The 11245-nt window shown below is 31.8% G+C and overlaps 1 long non-coding RNA gene across 1 annotated transcript in view; it reads right to left on the reverse strand.

Annotated features, from left to right (window-relative positions):
- Positions 1 to 1113: 1113 nt before the first annotated feature.
- Positions 1114 to 11245, reverse strand: part of LOC145296738 (uncharacterized) — a 16929-nt gene continuing 6797 nt past the window's right edge. Inside the window, exon 2 of the long non-coding RNA XR_013870015.1 lies at positions 1114 to 1712. This is a non-coding gene — a long non-coding RNA (uncharacterized LOC145296738). The remainder of the gene's footprint in view (positions 1713 to 11245) is intronic.

Consider the following 11245-nt stretch of genomic DNA (forward strand, 5'->3'; position numbering starts at 1 on the left):
TCGGGACATAAAACGCTTCCCTATTATCAGGTTTGAAACAGACGGTATCGATGACTTGTTCCATCTAGACTTTCTGAATGTGTGTATATATATATATATGTATATATCTTTAATATAAATCTGAACGTCTGCGTGTGTGTGTGCGTGTGTGTGTCTGTGTGTCTGTGTGTGCGTGTGTGTGTCTGGTCACGAATAGGCTCCTATATGATTGACTATTATAGAAAACTGATAACATATAATGATAGAAGATGTATCGAGACACAGGAGTGGGTATGTTTGATCTGGCAGAACGATGGTTAATTAATATTGTGGCGTCTGCGTTCGCACCTGATCCACAAAGTATGGAAATGAAAAATTTAAAAATGAAAAAAATAAAAAACGTTTACAAGTGTGTTTGATAAAGATGTACGTAAGAATACGTTAATAAGTATGTTTAAACTTAAAAAGGGATGTTATAATAAAATTGTGGGGTCTGAGTTCACGCCTGGCCTCCATAGAATGGAAATAGGCGCAAACTTAAATAAGACTTTTCATATCTATCTGAGTAAGTATACTTTGATAAGTATGTTTCAGTTTGATGAAATATGGTATAATGAAATTATGGTGTGTTCATTCGCGCCTGACCTCCATAGAATGGAAATATGTCAACAAAGTTTAACAATGTTTTTTTTTTTTAATATAGATCCACAGAATACTGTGATAAGTGTTTCAGTGTGAAAAGGTATGGTATAATAAAATATGGGATTTATCTATTTATTTTTACTTTCATCATATTTTGCTTTGGTTTTGATACCCTAAAATGCGAAGCTATCTCTTTACACCCTTTCCTTTTCATAACCTATCGTACTTTCATAAATCAGAGTCCATTTTCTGTAGGCTGTTTTTGAACGCAGTCAACGACAGGTACTTTTGCTAGTATATATGTATATATATATATATACATACATATATATATACATATATATACATAGATAAATATACATATATATGTATATACATGCACATATATATATACATACACACATACACACACATACACACACACACACATATATATATATATATATATTATATTCAGATTTTTCAAGGATTTGTTGAGCAGTAACAATTGAGTCATATGACATACTTTAAAGGTTTACTTTTAAATCCCATTGTGAAATTCAGTATCAGGCGGAGTCAAAAGACCGCCAAGAAGTTTAAATATCAGTGTTTTTAAAGTATTAGTTCTTACGTAAATCTTCGTAAAACTATTCAATATCTCAAATAGTTATAACTTTATATGCTTTTTGGCATGGGACAAAGTGTAGTAGCTTTTTTGATCTCAATCAGTGGGCAGGAAACCCTTATGGGCTGAGGCATTTTTTTTTCTATCCACTATCATACATTTTGGGAAGCTCGATTTTCTTTACATTAAAACCCGGTCTTATGTCTTACTCTGCCCTCGTGGTGATGCAAATAAATAGGACAACGCACGTGCGGAATCCTTTAAAGATGTAAAGTACAAGTAATATAGCATCGGGGAGAAAGCTAATTTACAAGACAAATAAGACATTTTACAAAAAGAAATGTTCGAAATTATCATGGAGCAATTTTAACAGTCAGGTGGGCCGGCTAGCTATTCGAGCGAGATGACATTATCCCAAACCCGTACATTGTCCACGCATCTGAAGTACTTTATATGCTTCATTAACACTTTCACGTTGATGACACATCTGAAATAGAAAAAAAAAATGTATATAGATTAATAAATAAATACTTGATGCTTGCTACATATACAAATGTTACATACACATGTATAAAATAATGGCATACTTATAACGGCAAAAATACGTGTATCTGTATCTTTTTAGTGATGGGAGGATTCCAAATTTTTTTTTCGATTTCCATACAATTACTGATTCTGCTTTAAATTTCCGATTCCAATTACGGATTCCGATTTCGATTCGTTTTAAATCACGAAATATGTCACTATAAAGATGTTTTAATTAAATTAAAGAAAAAGATGGTTTGTGCAAATGTAAAAATGCACTTGTGCGGGTAATCTTTAAATTATATTTTGTACCTTAAAACCAATAAATCTTTTACCATTTGCTGGTTAGTACAATAAATTACGTCTTAAAAACACAAATACAATAATTAATAGAATCGTTTTTTGTATCCAATAATAGGCAGTATTATTTTTTTCTTTACAATTCCGATATCGATTCCTTTATCTGTAAAAGTTCCGATTTTCTCAATTTTCGAATTCTGTTCTCATCAATCGTAAACACACACACACAAATATATATATATATATATATACAAAGAGAGTGATAGACGTGTGTGTATATGCATATACATGTGTGTCCTTTAAAATCATACTATTTGAAATTTTATGATACATGTATTGTACATAAGAACAACAATGAACATAGTGTATGGTATTATTTCTAATAAAAATGATATCTATTTCCGACAACCCCGAAAAGCAGCTAAGTCCCACAACTTCACAGTAGATATTCCTAGGTGTGAGAAAATATTCTACTACAATAGTTTATTCTCCAGAATTGCTAGGCTTTGGAAACCCTTCCGGGATTCTGCTTTCCCAACTGTACTGATATGCAGAAGTTCAAGTGTAATGTGAACAGACATCTTGCTACTCATCTCCCTTCATAATACCCCTGCAACTTATGTCCCCGATAGTATCCCGCCAGTTCAAAGTAGTACTGTGCCTTGTTTGGGATGAACATTTAATTAAATAATAATAATAATAATATTATTATTTCCTACGTAATTGAGTCGCACCGAAGCACAACATTATTGGAAAGTGCAGAATAACAGTTTTGTACTTTACATAAATGATTCATTTGGTTTTACATATAAGAATATTGTGTTGATTCTCATATCTATTAGAAAAATTGAAACTATAAAAGTTATAAAAGAATAAAATATATTAATTAAATTGCAGATCAAAGACGTTCAACCATGAGTTTTTTTTTATGAATTACTTTTCAACTTTGTAAAAACAGAAAAAAAAATGCGTATTTTAATATAATTAGATGTAAGTATTTCTAATTACTACAGCGATTTTATTCCATCAAATATCTGATTGTCTTTTATTAAGAACTTCAGCCATAATGGTCACGTAGAATAATATAATGCAGAGAAAAAAAGCATAATTTTATAATGTAGAGAAAAAACATTTTTAGCTTACATAAAATTTCATAAATCTCTCAGTGCCTCGTTTTCTCTTTCACGATAATACATTTCTACAATACACCACACACACACGCGCGTGCACAATACATACATACATACATACGAGTGCTACCCCCTCAGACACTGAGAGTTCATGAGGTCGAAAATGACATTTAATCCTGCCGGCGAATTCACATGCTCAAGCAGACATGACACTGAAAACGGTCATTGGTATGCATACATGTACATACACGCACGCACACATGCATATGTACACATACCACACACATATATACATGCATATATACACAATACATAATACGCACACATACATATGCATACACACACATGCAAACATTCAGAATGTATGACATGAAAAGAAACTGGAACCTTAAGAAGATATCTATCATTCCAGTAATTATAGGAGCAACCGGACTTATGAAAAAGAATTTTACAAACTATCTTACAAATATACCAGGTAAACCAAGTGCAAAGGAGATTCAAACAATTGCACTTAAAGGGACGGTTAGAATCTTAAAAAGATCTCTCGGTTGGAGTGTCTAAAATAGCAGGTGTATGTTTGGCATCTGGTAGGATGCCTCATCCCTGGCTTAAACAAAATGATAAGGAAAGTGAAAAAAATAGAGAGAAAGACAGTCATTGGCATACATACATATAAATATATACATGCATACATAAATACATATCTATAAGCATACGCTCATATATACCCATATACATGCACAATGCATAATAAACAAACATACATATACATACCCACATGAATACATACACATATGCATACATATGCATCCACATATACACACATATACAAATACATACACATATACTTACACATGCACATACATATACGCACATATATGCACACATATATACATACACTTACCTACATATACATACACACACATATATATCCATTCATACACATACACACATACATACACATATACACATACATATGCATACGCATATACATACATACCCATACACATATATGTGCATACATACACATAAACACATATATGCATATACACACATACAGGCATACAAACATATAAAAATGTATATACATACACACACAAACATATATACACACATACACATATACATACATATACACATAGATATAAATACATATACACACATGTACATACAATAATATACATGCACATATACATGCATATATACATAGATACATATAATGATGGCAAATTAATTGTTACATGCATTCAGCATTTCAGGCGTACACACGCCACAGCTTTTTTTTTATCGCCACAGGACTTTTTTTAATAGACAAATGCCTGAGGGAGTATCTATACAACGATGATGTTACAGAGTTTTAGCTTTGTACGACAGCTAAATCTCTCGCTCCATTCAAAATAATACATGACATAAATACATGCATACATATACATATGTGTATGCATATATATATATATATATATATATATATATATATATATAAGCATATATATATATGCATATATGTATATATATGTATGTATATATATATATATATATATATAATATTTTACTTACATTAAAGAAGGTCGAAGGACTAAAACCCTAATTGTGTTTTATAAAGAACATTATTCTATACGTCAGGAAATCAACAAGTTAGTAATAAAATATAAAATTATCAAATATAAAAACACTTATATATTTTTACACTGTTTTTAGTACGTATATATATATATATATATATATATATATATATATATATATATATATATATATATATATATATGGGGGGTGCTTTCGTGCATGTGTGCGCGCGTGTTTATGAGTTCAGTTAGTTTTTTCAGTAAAAAAAATCAGGAGAAAAGGAGTTTGTCAAGCCAGTTAACAACAGCAAAAAAAAAACAATATCACGAAACGATCATTTTTGTTCGAGATGCATCTCATTAGATTTTGTTTTTATTTCTTACTCTATTATTTCCCTCTAAATACTTACTTCAAGGCTATTGATTGAATAGTACTAATATCCATGTTGACATTTCCTATGAAATGAGACGTAGTCTTCTGTTCACTGGATAGTTTTATTAGAGAAAAGCGAACGCAGTGAGAAACATTTTTGAAGAGACAATCAGAAAGGAGTCCGAGGGGATAGATTCTTTATATAATAAAAGTGTGTTGTGGTGGTTGGGAGGGGGGGCACAGGATATGGAAAAGCGTGTGGAATTAACGGGCTAACACGTAGTAAAAGATAAATCGCAGATTACACATAACAAGAACAATGTTGAACCACAACAATCTCCAAAGCAAGATATAATTTAATATTTAATTTTCTTTTATAAAAATTGATAGAAGAATGTCGTAGAGCATCAGATGTCTGATAACTCAGGTTTATTACAAATTGTATTTCGCTCAACAATACGTGAAAATAAAAAAAAGCGTGTGTGTGGCGAGACGGAGAAGGAGAAAGAGAGAGGGGGATAGGCAAGGAGCAAAACAAGAAGAATGGTTGGTTGTTTTTGTTTTACGGCATATCAACCCTTTTCAGGCTATTTAATGCCGAATCCAAAGATTTTGAAAAAAACATTTTTTCAATAGAATATATTTGTTGTTTTCAAGTCGGTTTCTATCCAACCCATAGTTGGGGTCCTAATAGGTACTACCACTCCGGGTCAGAGTGGACCTGGGAGCAATTACAATTAAAGGGTGGCTCCACACTCACCAAAGCCCGCAAGCTGGGGCCTCACCGCTGGATATAGTTTAAGGTAATACACAGGACCAAAACAAGAATAAATTCCATATACAATATAATTATAAATTATTTGTTTGAAGATTATTTTATTTTGTTTTCCAAATATTTCCCAACGCGTAAACAATAACACATTACCATGTACATAAGCTACTCATCAGTGTTATTTATCTATATATCTATAAATGTGAGAATCTATGTATGTATGAGGGCACTTCTCAACCTATATACTCAACGGATATTTTTATCGACAGACTTGGGGTACGGTATATAGGTTAGTCAGACATGTCGAAAACATTTTATCGGTATCAAGATGGCCTAATGCTTATCGTAATTTAGTCACAGTTTTAAGGTTTCGATCTCATCTCGAGTATTTTTTTTTTTACTGACAAGAATGACCAGTTACAAATAAAACATAATACTCTCATGAACACATCTCAGTTTCTTTCCGCTTTCTTATTTAAAGCAAGACTATTCATTATTTAAAATATAATCTAATGCCTATATTATGATGAGGTAACAGCGGCTTGTAATCTGCAACAATGTGTTTGATATAATTAGAGGTATGTATTTTAAAATATATTTTTAATTTAAACTCATGTACATTTATCAACATATCACTCTCATTTTCTCTTCGTTTTTTCCCCTAATTATTTGTATTAAAGTGCTGATGAACATTTATATCACCATCTACAGATCTCCTGAAACACTTTTAGTTTATTATAAAATATTCAAAATAAATATTATTACTGATACCAAAAATACAGACGCATTCAAATTTATTGGCACCAATGATTTTTTTCATAGAATTCACGATACTTTATGCAAAATAATACTTGTTTATTATGATTTGGGTATTGCACCATCTTCTAGAACGTTCCAAAGCCTTCTATAAAGAATGTGCAGTAGTCAATCCTTCACTTTATCAATAACACCAGACTGAAAAGATGGCTAAAATTAAGGAACACAGTTTCGATGTTAGACAGAAAACAGTGATTTCACACATGAAAGGTAGTGGATACGAATCCATTTCTAAGCGTTTTGAAGTTCCTGTCTCAACAGTGAGCAACATTATCAAGAAGTATGGTGTTTTCAATACGATTCAAAACTTGATGGGCCGAGGCCGTAAAAATAATCTTTCTCACAGAACTGTACAGCAAGTCATTCGAGAAGTGGAAAAGGACCCGAAAACTACTGGTAAGAAAGTAGTCCAACAATTGAGCGATCAAGGTATTGAAATTTCTGTTTCGACATCGAGAGGGGGCACTGAAGTCACACGGGATTCAGGGGTACCGACCAAGGACGACTCCTCTCCTCGCCAAGAAACATGTTAAAGCCCTCTTAGAGTTTGTACGGGAGTTTATTGATAAGGATTCAACTTTTTGGGGTTCAGTTTTATGGCCAGATGAGACTAAAATTGAACTTTTTGGCAGCAATAATGTGTCGTGTGTGTGGCGGAAGAAAAGAGCAAACCTTCAACCCAAAGAATACAGTTCCTACGGTGAAGTATATTGGAGGAAACCATATTTTTGGGGTTGCTTTTGGCCAATGGCACTGGAAAACTTGACAGAGTGCATGGCATCATAAAGCAAGTCAATGCATTAAAATATTGACTGAAAATCTGGAACCTTGTGCAGAAGCCCTTAGTCTTGGAACCAACTGGAACTTCCAAAAGGACAACGATCCCAAAATACGGCAAAATCGGTGAATAAATGTCTTGGGGATAATGAAATAAACGTCCAGAAGTGGCCAAGTCGAGGTCCGGACTTGAATCCAATGGAAAACTTGTGGGCTTTGGTGAACGGGAAAAGAAGGAAACCAAGGAACCTGAGGGAATTAGAAGATATCGCCAACGAAAGCATGGTTTAATATTCCTGTCGATGTGTATAGGAATGTAGCAATGTCGTATAGAAAACGCCTGGAAGCTGTTATTAAAAATAAGGCGTTGCAAGTGGCTATTGATAAAGGGTGTCAATAAATTAGAATTCGTCTGTTTTTGTTATCATTAATAATATTTATTTGGAATATTTGATAATAAAATAACAGTGTTTCAGGAAATCTGTAGATGGTCGATATAAATGTTCATCAACACTTTAATAAAAATAATTAGTGAAAAAAATGTTTTTTTCTCCAAAAAACGTAAAAATGAAAGGGTGCCAATAATTTCGGCTTTAACTGTATATATATTCATTGCAGTCTTTTGTTCGGTTCTCTGCTAAATACCCAAATTATCTTTTAAATGTAGTAAGCATGTATCGCTTCAACGGATCTACTGTGAGGTTAAATGTAAATTTCTGCTATCATTTTCTAGTGCTTAAATTTTCATATATATATATATATATACATATATATATATATATATATATATATATATATGTATATGTATATATATATATATATATATATATATATATATATATATATACACACACACTTTTAATTTTTATCTTCGGTGTTATATTCTTTTCCAATACTGGTCAGTAAGTTTTGATGCTAACATTAATGAAATGTACTTAGTCATTTATATGCGAGGGAATGCAATAAATCAATATATATGCTCTGAAACAAGAAACATTACTTCATTGAGCTTGTGATCTAAAACGATCTAAATGATATAATTAAGGGTTTTAAAGGTTATATACTTTTAAATATATATATTTAAATAAAACCTCATGCATAATTATCCACCTCCCTCTCTCTCTCTCTCTCTCTCAGAATCTCTCTCTCTATCTATCTATCTGTCTATCACTCCGTGTGTAGACTCAAAAAGTCACAATCATTTCTATTATGTTTTTTCCCATAAATTATTATATGCCCAAAAGTAGAAAATACAGCATTTTGTTTTTTCTCCCCCACCCCACCCACAAAAAAAACCACCTAAAAACCGAATAGCTTGGATCACAGTTTTCTATTAAATGTAGTTAGCTCTATTGTGGAGTTACTTTAACATTTGAGGTATCAATTTATAATGTGAGGTGCTTCATAGAGATATATTTTATTCTCATATTCAGTTATATTTCTATGTAATGGTGGTCATTAAGTTTCGACTCTAAGATAAATAAGATGCATTTAGTTAGTTTTGTTTTATTTTAATTCAGTCAAAGTTTTCAGAAGCAAACCCCCCTATATAGGGCTAACACTTAAATCTATATGAGATACATAGATATTCCAATGTTGTATTAAACTTCTTTATCTCTCAAACACTGAATTAGTAAAGAAAAAGAACATGAATTTCCTCTCCTCAATTAACAATTTTCATATATTGTAGTATATCTTTCATTTTTGTCTCTTATTCTTACTGGATTCTATGACAAGAATTTATCTAGTCTGGTGAAGTATCCAACTTTGTGCAGTTACTTGAGGTAACATCACTTGGAGGAGGTGCACCATTAATAACCTCAATTAACAAAAAATCAATCAGAACCCAGATAATTATTATACCTGTATGACATTCTCGTATTTATTAACTAATAAATCTTAATTTGAAATGTTTAGAAAAATGTTGATTAAAAGTTATAGCCATGATATCCACCAGTCCCCACATACTTTAATGCCTATTAGACACTATCCTCGAGTGTCTAGGGCCTGTATACACAAGGGTCTGCCAAAACAACCTGGTATTGAGGTTATTAATTGTGGCTTAAAACCGCACCTGACCCAACAATGTGTACTTTTATATCCACGCTAAGAGTATTTATTAAAGAAATTCCCTTCGCATAAGAAAAATTAAAAATGTTTTGTGAAGTTTAATCATCTATCAAATATACAAGTAAACGATATTTCCATCCATTATGCGATGTGGAAAGATGAGTATGATAGACGAACAATTAATAAGCGATTGGTCACTTAGATTTATTGGGTAAATTAAAACAAATTCATTAAAACATTACTCAATCCTAAAACTGAGGAATCTTTTCACATTAAATTTATTTATTACAGAATAGAAAAAAAAAACGGAATAAACGTTGATAAATTATGTTTAGTATAACAATGCATTACTTTCTGCACATAAAATGATTGCCTTATCGCCTTCCTGCAATATTTTCCAATCACGTAAAAAGCATATTAAAGCTGAACATGAGCGAATCATGTTTTAATATGGTGTGCGTATTTAAGTATCTGTCTGTGTACATATCTCGTTTGGATTATATTACTGGGAAATTTAACAAATCCTATGTACTATTAAGAATATAATTATAAATAAATTGATACTTCCACTCGGTCATGGCTAATTGAATGAAAACAAACTTTTTCTCTAAAATGAAAGATCCCGTTTGGAAGTTCGTATAGACTACCGAGTTCAAGCTTACAAAGACATGTAGGGTAATGGATATAATTTATAAGTAATGCTTCTAACTAGCAAAAGTCTCGAGCTTGAAGATTCAATCCCTAGATTGAGAGAGGAAGACAGCGGAAGGAAAGTAGGTGATGGAAGAGATAGAGACCTGTTAAAATGTTTCATGCTAAAGTCTGTACGCTTGTATTCTACATCATAGTGCGTTTTCCAAGCTACGAACGACTACAAACACAAGCAAACTAAAAATACGATTACGTATTCTTTAAGGTTGATAACCGAGCAGGGTTTACAGAAAGAGAGCAAAACACCCTTGTAGACTGAAATAAATGTGTCCGCCTTAAATATAGATTTAGAAGTTCGAAATGATGCACCTGAAAAAATGTCGGAGGTAAGCTCGACTAAAACTCTGGGAAAATACCGCTCAAGATGAGAATACTAGACTAAATAATAATACAAATAACTAGCACTTAATATTTATAACAAAACAATAGGAAAACATACTTTTGAAAATAACAATAAAATGAAGCAGCAATGAGAAATAATTGCTGATGGCTCAAAAGTACAATAAATCATTGTTTTCACTGAACGGCTGTAAGATTCAGAATCATCATTAAATATGAAATGTATTAATTATTAAGTATAAAATATGAAATGAATGATATTAAAAATTTAAAATGTTCTGTTTTTCAAATATATTCCATTAATCCATTTTCTAAAGCAAAGCATTTTGGGGGGGAAAAAGAGGGAAGACTGTCCGAGATTATTACAACTTATTTCAAGACCTATAATCTACATGGATCTATAAGCGAGATCTATCTTAATGTGGATATTTTTTCAAAATTTAAAAAAATTCAATATTTTTAGTTGTGAAGCCCATTTTATACGTGCAGCTATCAATCGATATCAATAAATAAATCGATATGTATTTAAAGGCATGTACGATTATCTTTATCTACATGTAGTTATAGATGCAGACATGTGCAGTACTAGTTTCAGCACATCCACTACCTCGATTTGTATTGGTGTGCGCATGAGTGTCGGCGTGT

The sequence above is a fragment of the Euprymna scolopes genome, chromosome 17 (assembly GCF_053919585.1).
Source record: "Euprymna scolopes isolate OS-2025 chromosome 17, ASM5391958v1, whole genome shotgun sequence".
In the NCBI taxonomy this organism is placed as follows: Eukaryota; Metazoa; Mollusca; class Cephalopoda; order Sepiida; family Sepiolidae; genus Euprymna; species Euprymna scolopes.